Source organism: Acomys russatus, chromosome 23 (genome assembly GCF_903995435.1).
Source record: "Acomys russatus chromosome 23, mAcoRus1.1, whole genome shotgun sequence".
NCBI lineage: Eukaryota > Metazoa > Chordata > Mammalia > Rodentia > Muridae > Acomys > Acomys russatus.
This window is the reverse complement of record NC_067159.1, coordinates 35187336-35200856: the sequence shown is the minus strand read 5'-3', so window position 1 is coordinate 35200856 and position 13521 is coordinate 35187336. Positions and strand designations below refer to the sequence as shown.

The 13521-nt window shown below is 37.8% G+C and overlaps 1 long non-coding RNA gene across 2 annotated transcripts in view; it reads left to right on the top strand.

Moving 5' to 3' along the window:
- The window catches only part of LOC127206306 (uncharacterized), a 79281-nt gene that overhangs the window by 13999 nt on the left and 51761 nt on the right, over positions 1-13521 (top strand). The window lies entirely within an intron of this gene.

Sequence of the window (13521 nt, the reverse complement as noted above, 5' to 3'; positions counted from 1 at the left end):
TCCTCAGAGGTGGCCACTTAATCCACTGAGGAGCAAATATCAAGTGGTATCCTTCTGCTGTGAATATGTTTCTCCTGATGTATGAAATACTCTTTAAGCTTCCTGGGAGAGAAATGCCTTTATCCCAAGAAATCTGAAAATATTTGACTTTGAGACTAGGTTATCATCCCATTCCCAATGAGCCTCTGACTATGACATGATCAGGAAAACTTGACAGAGATGCAATCCACAAAGTATGGGATGGAACTATCCTCAGTTGGGTTTGCCTCTTCAGTTAATATTCCATTCTCAGAATGGTGCTGAATTGTGTGCAGTGCCCTGACCACATGATCTAAAATATACATACTGACCTACATATGCTCTAAGTCCAGGGGGAATAGTAACACCTCATCCCTATTACTAACTAGTCCCAGTAGAACACTGAGTAAAACTTTAACTAGAAAAAGAAAAGCACTCAAATATAAAACCCACCCTATAACCTAATCCAGGATATAAAAATCTCAGTAGAAGAAACATAAAACTCAAGGCACTACCCCTCCTGGAAAATTACTACTTCTATAAGATTGGGTTCCATGAAGACCTGGACGAGACAACAAGTAAAGAACTAAAAAGAATTAGCATAAGAGATTTCATCTAACTCAAAATTATACAACTAACCTCCTGAATAAAGTCACTAGAAAAACAAGCAGCTGGATGAGATAAAGATGTCAACACAATATGTGAAAGGGAGCAAATCAACACATAGAAATAGCCAGGCGTGGTGGCGCACGCCTTTAATCCCAGCACTCGGGAGGCAGAGGCAGGCAGATCGCTGTGAGTTCGAGGCCAGCCTGGTCTACAAAGTGAGTCCAGGACAGCCAAGGCTACACAGAGAAACCCTGTCTTCAAAAACCAAAAACCAAAACAAAAAACAAACAAAAAAACCACACACATAGAAATCCTGAAAGAATAAGAATGCAAACCTCACTCCATCAGGTACAAATCTCAGTGGAAATAAGGGGAATCTGCAAGAAGGTGGGATGTCAGGGCCTGAAGACAAATCTATGTGAATTAAAATGCTCACACAACAAAGACACAATAATGATAAAGTATAAATAAAACATACAAGATTTACAAGACGCCATTATAAGACCAAGTATGGGGCTGGAGAGATGGCTCAGTGGGTAAGAGCACCACCTGCTCTTCCAAAGGTCCCAAGTTCAATCCCCAGCGACCACATGGTGGCTCACAGCTATCTATAATGTGATGTGATGTGATGCCCTCTTCTGGCCTGAAGGTGTACATGCAGGCAGAACACTGTATGCATAATAAATAAATAAATCTTTAAAAAAAAAAAAAAGACTAAGTATGTGGATCATGGGCATAGAAAGGGAGAAAAAGTATAAGATAAAAAAGTATATTCAATAAAAACAGCAAAAAAATCCATATCTAGATAAAGAGATGGCTGTGCAGATACTGGAAGCATTTAGAATGCCAAACAGATAAGCACAGGGGGAAAGATACTGAGCAAAGAGAGAACCTTGGAAGTCACAGGATAATATTATCAAGTTGCATGAAAGCAAGCCCACTAGATCATAGCAGATTTCTCAACAGAAACTCTCAAAGAAAAGCATGGAGTGATGTATTTCAAGCTTTGAAACACGGTAACTGCCAAACCGGATTGCTATATATACCAAAATGATCCATCATAATTGAAAGAGAAAGAAAAACCCTGTGATAAACAAAAACTAAAGGAATTTATGACCACTATGCCAGCACTGTAGAAAAATACCCACATACTGAAAAGGGAAATAAATACACCCATGAGGCTATAGGAAAGAATAAACTGTATCATAATACCCTATATGCAAATTAGGATTAGAGAAATATCAAACACTATAAAAACAGCAAAAATATCAGGAATTAATAACCATCAATAATAATTCTGAATGTTAAAATGGCCCTAGTACCCTCAATCAAATGGCACAGATAGTAGAACCCATGTATTTGTGACATACAAAACCACAGCTCATTCGTAAGGACAAAATAGCCATAGATAGAAAAAGGCACTCCAAGGAAATGAAAGTAGAAAAAAACAAGACAGCAACAACAGCAATCAAGGTGTAGCTATATTAGTATCTGGAAAAATTAGACTTCAAACCAAAATCAGTCAGAAAATACAAAGGCTATTAATTCATAATGACTAAGGGAACATCAGTAAAGCAAATTTCATTACAAAATAGACAGGTAAAAGCATTACTATGTGTAAAATTACACACTGACTTCAACACTGTAATAGTGGGTGACTTGAATAGCCCATTTTTATCAAGACATAGATCTTCTAGACCAAAAATCAACAGAGAAATATCAGAGTGGCATTATAAATCTAATAGACTTAACAGATTACATAGATGATAGATAGATAGATAGATAGATAGATAGATAGATAGATAGATAATATGTTAAAATATATGCACTTTTAAATAATTAGACAGATGCCAAATGAAAAATTCAATACTATATCTCAGTCTTCTAGGAACAAAGAACATGCCCAATCCCAAATCAGGAGATAGAAAGATCAGGGCCCAAATCAATGAAAGGGAAAATTCAAAGAACAACACAAAGAATCATTGACTCAAATAGTAGGGTCTGTGCAATGACAGACAAAATTTCAAACCCTTAGGTAAATTGAGTAAAACATAGAGAAGACCTGAATTAGTGAAATTAGGCATGAAAAGGGAAAACCCATGAACTTCAGATTACTAAGGAATCATCTGAAAACCTATATTCTAGTAAATAAAAAATCTAGAAGAAATGGATAAAATTCTAGATGTATATGACCTACCAAAATTAAACCAAAAAGAAATGAACAAATAGATCTAAAACATACAACCATATTGAAGTGATTAAAAAGCCCACCAACTTGCAGGGCATAGTGCCATATGCTTTTCATCCCAGCACTTAGGAGGCAGAGGCACGCAGATTTCTGTGAGTTTGAGGCCAGCCTGGTCTACAAAGTGAGTCCAGGACAGCCAGAGCCCTGTTACACAGAGAAACCCTGTCTCCAAAAGCAAAAACAAAACAAAAGTCTCCCAATTAAAATAGCCCCAGCTCAGATGGATTCACAGATGAATTTGAAAAGAGCTTTATAAAATATTTAATGCCTGTGTCCCATGAACTGTATAATAGAAAGCTAATTCATTGTATGAGTATAGTACTACTCTGATACCAAAACAAAAACACAATACCCACACAGCAAAAAATTAAACTAGTAACCCTTACTCCCTAATAAAAATAAACACACCAATTTATTTTTAAAAATACTGGTATGGGGCTGGATGGATGACTCAGTGAGTAAGGAATGGCCCTTATATTAGCTGCACTTCCAGAGAACCTGAGTTTGAGTCCCAGCACCCACATAGTGGCTTACAACTATTTATCTAACAGCCTTTTCAGGCCTCCACAGGCACCAGAATACACATGGTGTAGAGGCATAACAGAGGCAAAAACACCAATATACATAAAATAGGTTAATTTTTAAAATTCTGGTAGCCAGTCATGGTGGTGCATGCCTCTAGTCACAATATTTGAGAGGCAAAGCATGTGGATCTTTGTAAGTTTAAGACTATCATGGTCTATATAGAGATTCCAGGCTAGTAAGGGTTACATAGAGAGCCTTTGTCTCAAAAATAACATACATACATACATACATACATACATACATACATACATGCTACTAGCAAACCCAATTCAACAACACAGCTTATTTACTCTAATCAAGTTGGCTGCCTTCCATACATACAAAGATGGATCAATTTGTGTAAATATATAAATGAAATATTTCAAATGAGCACATTCAAAATCAGAAATCGTATAATTCTGTCATTAGATGCAGTAAAGTCCTATGACAAAGTCTGACATCTCTTCATAATAAAAGCCCTGATGAGAGCAAGAACAGAAGGGACATACCTCAACCTAATGAGGCTACATATGCAAAACTTGGAACAAACACTATGCTTAATGGGGAGAAATTAAAGCATTCCCACAGCAACCAGGAGTGTCTTCTTTCTTCATCTTTATAATTTTATTGCCTAAAGTCTTAGCTAAGATGAAAGAATAAAATAAAGATGATACAAGTTGGAAAGAAAGATTTTTTAATTACCTCTACTTGCACATGACATGATTCCACATTTAAAAGATTCTAATGATTATATCAAAAAATTTCATCTTATCACACTAACAATAAAGTAACAGGATACAAAAGCAGGAGCCTTCTTAATACCAATAATATACATGCTGAGACCAGAGTCCTGGAAATAATCCTACTTACAACACCTTCAAAATAAGATAAAGTATCTTGAAATAAACCTAACCAAGGAAGTAAAGTACCATTGCAATGGAATTTTGAAAACAATGAAGAAAAAATTAAAAAAGATATAAGTATATAGAAAGACCACTCACAGTCATAGATTGGCAGAATTAATTTTGGGAAAACATCTATATAAGTGGAAAAAAAATCTCTGAATAGTTGATAAAGTTTTCAACAAAATTCCAATGATATTCTCCACAGAACTACAAAAATATAATCTAAAATTTATACAGAAGCACAAAAGACTTAGAACAGCAGAAGTTATCCTAAGCAAAATGGGCAATCCTTGAAGTAATGAAAATTTTTATTTCAATACATACTGACACCAAAACAGGCAAGCAGATCAAGGAATAGAATAGCAGCTACAAAAATAAACTCAGGCAGTGAATAGCCACCTGGTTTTTATGAGTAAGTCAAAAAACATATATTGAAGAAATGACAGCCATTTCTTTTTTTTTTTAAAGATTTATTTATTATTATGTATACAGTGTTGTCTGCTTGTACACCCGCAGGCCAGAAGAGGGCATTAGGTTACATTATAGATGGTTGTGAGCCACCATGTGGTTGCTGGGAATTGAACTCAGGACCTTTGGAAGAGCAGGCGGTGATCTTAACCACTGAGCCATCTCTCCAGCCCAATCACAGCCATTTCTAAATTGATATTCTATGTTGAAGTATGACGCTAGATCCATATCACTCACTGTGTATAAAAACCAGCACAAAGATAAGCATGTGTCCTGGATTCATATCTGCTGTTATGATAAAATCCTAAAAAGCAGCACAGGGGAGGAAGGGTTTGTCTGCCTTACAATTCCAGGTTGTAGTCCATTATTTCAGTGATGTCAAGAGCACCCACAGCACCACATCCCCAGTCAACAGTAGACAGAGAGAGACTATATGCATGGTTCCTACTTACTTGCTTGGGAGGATACAAGGGATGGGATAACAATCGAGATATAATATGAATAAATTAATAAAATATATTAAAAATAAAAACGATCAAGACAGTATCCAACAGACATGCCCACAGGCCAGCCTGATCTAGATAATTCCTCTATTCTCAGGTGCTTCTAGGGTTTGTCACATTGGCTGTTAAAACTAACCAGCAAAACATGAAACTCTAACTGCTAAAATAAAACATGGGGAAAATACTGCAAACTAAGGTGCAAGCAAGGGTTATCTGCAAACAATAGTTCAGGACAGCTTACAAATTGGGAGACAAAGCGTTGCCAACTATACATACATCTGCCAGAGGACTAATAGCTAGAGTTTTTAAAAAAAACTCAAAACGAAACCAAGAAACCAAATATCCAGTCAAGTTAATGTGTTAAGGACATAAACAGACCATTCTCAAAAGATGAAGTACAAATAGCCAATAAACATGAAAAAAAAAAGTTCAACATTTTTAACTGTCAGTAAAATGCAAGTTTTGTACCATTTAGTTCTCAGACAGAAGGGCTATCATTAAGAAAACAAATAGCTTGATTTCCAAAGTGGTTGTACAAGTTTGAACTCCCACCAGCAATGGAAGAGTGTTCCCCTTTCTCCACATCCTCGCCAGCATGTGCTGTCACCTGAGTTTTTTATGCACCAAGATAGGAAAGATGTCTTCTTCAAAGCTGTCAAATACAAATAGCCAAAACACTAAGAATGTAACATCTATGTAAACCTGATTGTGTTACTGTTCTTCTTGCCATAGCAAATGCCAGTGGGGATGAAGCAGAGATAGACTACCTAATATACTGATGATGTTTATTTCAGTCCTCTTCGTAATAGTTAAGTTATGGAATCAGCCCTGGTGTCCATCAGCCTGTGAATGGGTACAGAAAATTTGGTATATGTACACAATTGAGTTTTATACAGCCATAAATAGCAAAGTGTATACAACTGAGATGAAGGGCAGTTAACCATCACAAGATAGTTCATTTCGACATCACTTGTACTTCTTTCTGCCAATGGTTCAAGTCTGTTCCTGTTGGTTTACCTCGGTCTCAGCAATTACACAGGTGTGAAAGAGCTATGAGGCCTCTCCCTTCTGCGTAACATGCTTTAATGAAATAGCACATCTTTATCCTTCCCACAGGAAAGGAATATGGGCACGCAATTGTCCTCTTTGCCCAGCATGTGTGTGACTCTTTCTATGCCATATTCCTCCTTTCATAAATGTGAGAGCCACTTTGTACTACAGCTGTAATAAATTATCCCCACAATGTCCATATTTCATATAAAAACATAGAATATATTATGTATATAATATATTACAAATATAGATTTACTACAAAGTGATTTAAGTTGACAAAAACAAAAAGATAACAAATCTCGAAATGGTGAAAGCTTTAGTCAAGGTACACAATCACTAAAAAAAGAAAAGAAAAAACACACAAACTATTATGCAGAAAGAACTAACTTTACCACAAATCTGTGATGACTTCTCATATACATGTGATTAATTAATTAAACATGAATTGATATTCATGTTACTTAAGAGCCTGCCTGAATGAACTCACAAAGACATTTTCCTAGTACTCCTTTCCCTAAAAGTAATTTCTGATCTGATACTCACAACTCAACCCCTGTACCTCACGCTCAGGGGTTATAGCAGGAGGGGGCGGGGTGCATGTAAGAAGACCAGGAAATTTGCTGTGAGATTGTCTCCTAGAAATGTCAGAGAAGCTGCCCCATGAAGTCTCACCGACATGGCTGCCGATACAGGATATGAACAAGGACAACATCGATAGACATGCTAACGTGGAAGGGAGAGTGCTTATGAGGCCTCAACCCTGGATAAAGAACTACAAGCAACTAAGAAATGCTGAGAGTGGGAGAAATGCCAGGGAGCATCCACCCCAACTGGCTATCCAGTACTAAGTGGTCGTACCAGAAATTAGACAAATACAAGTAACGTTACAAGTTACTTATACAAGTTGCATTTATGTGTTTATAAAAATATATAAGAATTAAAGGCATGGACATCGTGTATTTCAGAGATAGCAAGACAGGGTGCATGAGGAGGGTTGGAGGGAGTTTTGAGAGGGAAGAGGGGAAACGCTGTAATTAAAATCTACTTTGAAAAACTTAAACAATATTAAATAAATATTTTTGCTTACTTATGATACAAAGTGACTTAGGTAAAGAACTTTGGACTCACCAAGGCAGGATAGATGGTGGAATACTTTTTCCAAGGTTACCAAATACAAATAGACTGGACATTATGAATATATTTCTTTTACCAAATAGTGTATAGTTTATTGACATTAGAGAAGAGTCTTTTATTTAGACAAAAAGGAGGGCATGTTGAAGGATATTTGATGCCATTGTGAACCCTGAGATTGTAAACTGTAAGAACTTGTTTCTTGTTTGGTGTGATCGGCTCTAACACGCACCTTTAATCCAAGAGCTTTCTGTATACAGGAGTTAATAAGGTTAACCCTAGGTCAAGAAGTGGAGCAAGGAGCCAGCAAACGGGATTAAGTAGAAAGGCGGAGCACTGAGTTAAAGGGTATTTAAGACAGAGTGGAGAAGAAGAAAGAGCTCTTTTTTTGCCCTTTAGCTTTTGGCTTTTTCCCCCTGGGCGTCAGCTGAGCTTTTGGCTTTTGGCTTTTTCCTTCTGGGACATGAGCTGAGTAGGAAGGTCAGCTGGATGCTTTCTGTGCCTCTCTGAGCCAGCAAGTTTTCACGACCACCACCCCCCAAAAATATTTATGCTTATACACAAAAATGTACACTATATAAAATTTTAAATTAAAAGTAAATGTAAGTAAGTAAACATAAAGAACATTATAAGAATGCCGTTTCCTCTCAAATGATCACACAGTGGATATTGTTTCATGTATGTAATAAACATACTTTTTTTTTAAATGCCATTGATCCAAAAGACAACTTTTTCCTGAGTGAAATTTCTGAACACAATTGAGTCTGAGGCTCGAAACCCCTGACTCAGCATCATCTGTTTTTTTATTTAATCAGCTTTATAACACAGCTTCACATCTGCTAAGATAATGTCTCGTCTTAATATTTTTGTTTTTTATCTTTTTCCAGCTGCTCTTGTACAAGGTAAGTTCTTCTAAGTGGAATTTAGAATGCTTTGCCATATTCACTAGAAATGGAGTTTACTTTTTTATTGATGTCATAATGCAGATAGAACAAACCTAAATAGAACTGACTTCTTAAAACAATCTTATTTTTCAAGGTACTTCTGTTTGCTCAATTCTTTCCATGATACTACCATGCAGAGGTTGCTTTGGATTTTGTTGTTGTTGTTTGTGTTTTTTTTTTCTTTTGTTTTTTTGAGACAGGATTTATCTGTGTAGACTTGGCTGACCTGGAGTTGGTTTTGTAGGCCATGCTGACCTTGAACTCACAGAGATCCCCCTGCCTCTACCTCCCTACCCCATCCTCAAGTGCTGGGGTTACAGGCATGGTCCACCATGCAGGGTTGAGTTTTATAATTTCATTTTTCAAGTTTCTGAATATTCCTAAAAGCTATTTCTAAATTTATGTTCTTGTAATGATATAAATGAAATAGTTTCCCTCTAACTTTTCGGTGTGTTAGTGTGGTGTATCAGAATGCTACTGAGAATGCTACTGAGGAAGGATGCTACTGAGGAAGGATGCTACTGAGGAAGGATGCTACTGAGGAAGGATGCTACTGAGAATGCTACTGAGGAAGGATGCTACTGAGGAAGGATGCTACTGAGGAAGGATGCTACTGAGAATGCTACTGAGGAAGGATGCTACTGAGGAAGGATGCTACTGAGGAAGGATGCTACTGAGGAAGGATGCTACTGAGGATAGTTTTTGTAACATGACTCCCTGCCTAATCTTCATGATCATCCACCTTAATGAATATTGTTTAAATTTTTGTGTATCATTTCTTCAATATTTTCTTTTTGTTGTTGCTGTTTTGTTTTGTTTTCTTTTCTTTTCTTTTCGTTCAGTTTGGTTTGGGTTTTTTCAAGGCAGGCTTCTCTGTGTAGCTTTGGCTGTCCTGGACTCACTTTGTAGACCAGCCTGGCCTCGAACTCACACCTGCCACTGCACCACCACACCCAGGCCTTCAATATTTTCAAAGAATGATTGCCTTTAAATAGTTTAAGAAACAGCTGGGCCATTAGCATAATTTAAATTTCAGGGTATGACTGCTGACTTAAAATACTCCCCAAAGCAAACCCTAATACAAATATATACAAAAAATCCTCTCGATTAGGTCATGTTTCAACTGACTTTTATTCTTTTTAGATTATTTTACCTTATGTTAGTGTGTTGCCGGAATGTACATATGTGTACTACATGCATGCCTGATGCCCTCAAAAGTCAAAGGGGGCCTGGAATTCTTGGGACTGGAGTTATGAATGGGTGGCTCACCATGTAGGTTCTGGGAACCAAACCCAGGTGCTTTTATAACCACTGAGTCACCGCTTCAGCTTCCTGCAGCCTTTAAGTGGCAACCAATGCAAGGCGTTCAATAGCTTCACAAGGCGCGCCCTGTCTCTGGAGCCCTTCTGCAGCGCCACTGTCTACATCCTCCATAGACGTGCTCTAAGCAGCCACTCCTTTACAGTCATTCTCAAAAGTCAAATACTGCAACTCAAATCTCAGAAAAGGGAAAACATCTTATGTGACACTTGCGTTCTACTTCCTCCTACCGGGTTCACAGCGTGTTATGAGCAGTGCACATCACCGTGGCTGAGGGATTCTGTGTTTAGACAATGACTGAAATCCATTAAACTATCCTTTTATGCTTGATGTTCCATCAGTGGCACATCCAGCAGATTCTTTTTATAGAAATATGATTTGATCTGCAGTGTCCTGGAACATGTTTTTCCAGCTATTTGGCTTCAACCTTATGCTAATTGCCAGGCATTACCTCACAACTTCTGTGGCTCATAGAAACAGTAAAATCTACCTTCCCCTATGAAAATTATTAAGGATGAATCAGAGGAATTTTTGTAGAATCCCCTCGGGTACTAAGTGAATGGTTGCTTCCTTTGTAACCCTTTGTTGTACGGAAGTTCATTTTCCTTATGACTTATTGCTCTTACACTTACTTCCAACCTTCCAATCTTATACTATGTATAACTCCCCAATATAACATACAGTCTTGCAAGCAGTAAAGAGAAAGTAACATTTTGAGCTGCACACACTAGGCTGTGATTAATTGCTTTGAGTATATTTGCTCAGAGAAAAGACATGATTCTTACCAACAGATAAATCTCTTCAGATACTTACATAAACACCCAGAGAGTAAATGTGCTTACCACTTAGTTGACTGATAATAATCAAAGCATTTTTCATAATAATTTTCATCTTAATTTTATCCTTAAGTTTCTAATTTAACAATAAAATTTATTGCTAGTCAAAAGACACAGGAGAGACTAGAGAGATGGTTCAGTAATTAACAGCACTTGCTGCTCTTGCAGAAAATCTGGGTTTGGTTCCCAGAACCCACATGACAGCTCATAATTACCTGCAATTACAGCTCTAGGGAAGCAAATGCCTTCTCCGGACCTCTATAAGTACCAGATATATATCAGGCAAGCACCTACTCACATTAAATAAACAAACAATAAATGAAATGTTTTTTAAAATAAGTACAAGAAATTTACGGTTGTATTAGCCATGCACAGGTCATTATGTTTTAACTAGTATTATATTTACTAAAAGAAGCTAAGTTGTACTAGAGCCCTGTCAAAAGTCAACACCCTAGGCTCATATTTCAAGAAAAAAAGCTTCTAAAATTATACTGACCCAAACTCCACATGTAGCCCCTGTGCTTTCCATAAGACACACAGATGATTGGACAAACTAAGGCAAAAGACTTGTATATATTTTGTGGCTCAGTCCTTACTATGCAGTTTTTTCAATTCTGTACAAAATAAAGTTAATCATTAATATTACTCAGGTATAAACCTGCAACCTACAACAGTGACCTGCCTGCGAAATATTCTAGTGCAATAGAGGCATAAGTGTTATGGGAGTAATCCACCACTTTCTAATAGGATTTAAGGCACTGTACATAAAGGAACTCATATCTGACACTGTTAAAGTGGCCAGGAACCTGAGACTAGATAGGTCAGGAGCCTAAAGGAAAATATGCTACCATTATTTTACTAAAGGAGCCTAGCAACAAAATGATCAATGGCCTGCTCAATCCACATCAGAGAAGCTTCTTCTTACAGTAGAAGGGAATTAACATGGAGATCCACAAGTGGGAAATATCGAATGGCATTGAGAAAGTTCAGAGCACTTAGTCCTAACTGGAATTCCATCATCACCCCTGCTTCCTCAAGGCTCAGAAGAGAAAACAAAAGATTGTAAGAGCCAGGGGTGATGGATGACTCCAAGAAACAGTGTCTTCTAAACACAAGAGGACTGATGCTCATATAAACTCAAGGAGACTGGGGCAACATGCAGAAAGCCAGGGCAGGTTCAAGCCTGATGGGGTCCCAGCACTGAGAAGAGGAAGTGAACACTGAGTCCTACGCATACCAAAGAAGCTATCACAATTGATACTCCCTGGCCAAGGAAGAAATCAGTTTGCACCAGCAGACTCTCGTTGAATTTATTAACTGTACTTCAGGGCAGGCCCCAAGTCCAAGAGCCATTGGCCAACACAAAACAACATTATTTTTGTGGACTTTTTGTTCTATTTTGCTTTGTTTGAGCTTTTTGTTTTCCCTTATTGCTCTTTTTGCTTGTTTGTTTTGTATGTGTGTGTGTGTGTGTGTGTGTGTGTGTGTGTGCATGCATGTGAGCACACACGTGCTTGGGAGTCATATTTTTGTGGGTTGGGATTTTTTGGGGGGAGGTTGTATTTTTTAAAAAAGACAACAAACAACAACTCAAACCCTGCTAAAAATGTGGTGGTGAGGGCTATGAGGAAAGATAGATTAACAAAGTCTATAGGGAATCCCTGTATTTGGACAGGTAGCTCTTCCAGATCTGTAACCCCAGTTATTTGTGCTGGTTGCCCCATATGTCTTCCAGACCTTGAACTTCATGTGGGAAGTGCATCTGAGGCCAGGCCTCAGCTTCCTTCCTTCACAGCCTTCTCTCTCATTCTAGCTCCCATGGTTCAGAAGAAGTGAGGCAGCAATTTACAGACTGGTTTCCTCACACTACTTTGGTGAGACATCTCAAAGCACATGGTTCAAGGAACAATCAGCCTTTCTATGACTAAAAAAAAAAAAAAATGATGCTGTATTCACAAACCCAGCCTGAACACCAGATCAAGATCTTGAAATAAACATGACGTCATTCAGCTAGTTCCAAACAAGTAATGATTCTGCCCCAGAATTAATGGTCATCTCAAAATAATGTAGAAGAGCTTTAAACTGTTTTCTCTTAGTTATTTGTTTTGACTTTCTGATACTGTAATATAAATATATCACTTCTCCCTTTCCCTTTCCTCCATTCAAACCTTCCTATAAACTGGTCCTTACTCTCTTTCAAATTCATGGTCTCTCTTTTCATTGATTGTTGTTACAAAACAAACATACAAATGACATTATACAGACTGTTCATATTGCATTTATGCATTTAAGAATGTATATGTGGCCAGCCTGGTCTACAAAGCAAGTCCACAACAGCCAAAGCTAACACAGAGAGACTCTGTCTCAAAAAAAAAACAAAACAAAAGTATATGTACGTACATAAACTGTTTTTTATTTTTTAATATATTTTATTAATTTATTCATATTACATCTCAATTGTTATCCCATCCCTTACATCCTCCCATTCCTCCCTCCCTCCCATTTTCCCCTTACTCCCTTCCCCTATAACTGTGACTGAGGGGGACCTCCTCCCCCTGTATATGCTCATAGGGTATCAAGTCTCTTCTTGATAGCCTGCTATCCTTCCTCTGAGTGCCACCAGGCCTCCCCATCCAGGGGATGTGGTCAAATATGGGGCACCAGAGTTCGTGTGAAAGTCAGTCTCCACTCTGCACTCCACCGTGGAGAATGTCCTATCCATTGGCTAGATCTGGGTAGGGGTTCAAAGTTTACTGCACGTATTGTCCTTGGCTGGTGCCATAGTTTGAGCAGAACCCCTGAGCCCAGATCTGCCTATCATAATGTCCTAATTGTAGGTGAGAATGCAAACTAGTACAACCATTTTGGATATCATCTGGCACTATCTCAGAAAACTAGGACTAAGGCTTCCTCAAGGCCCAG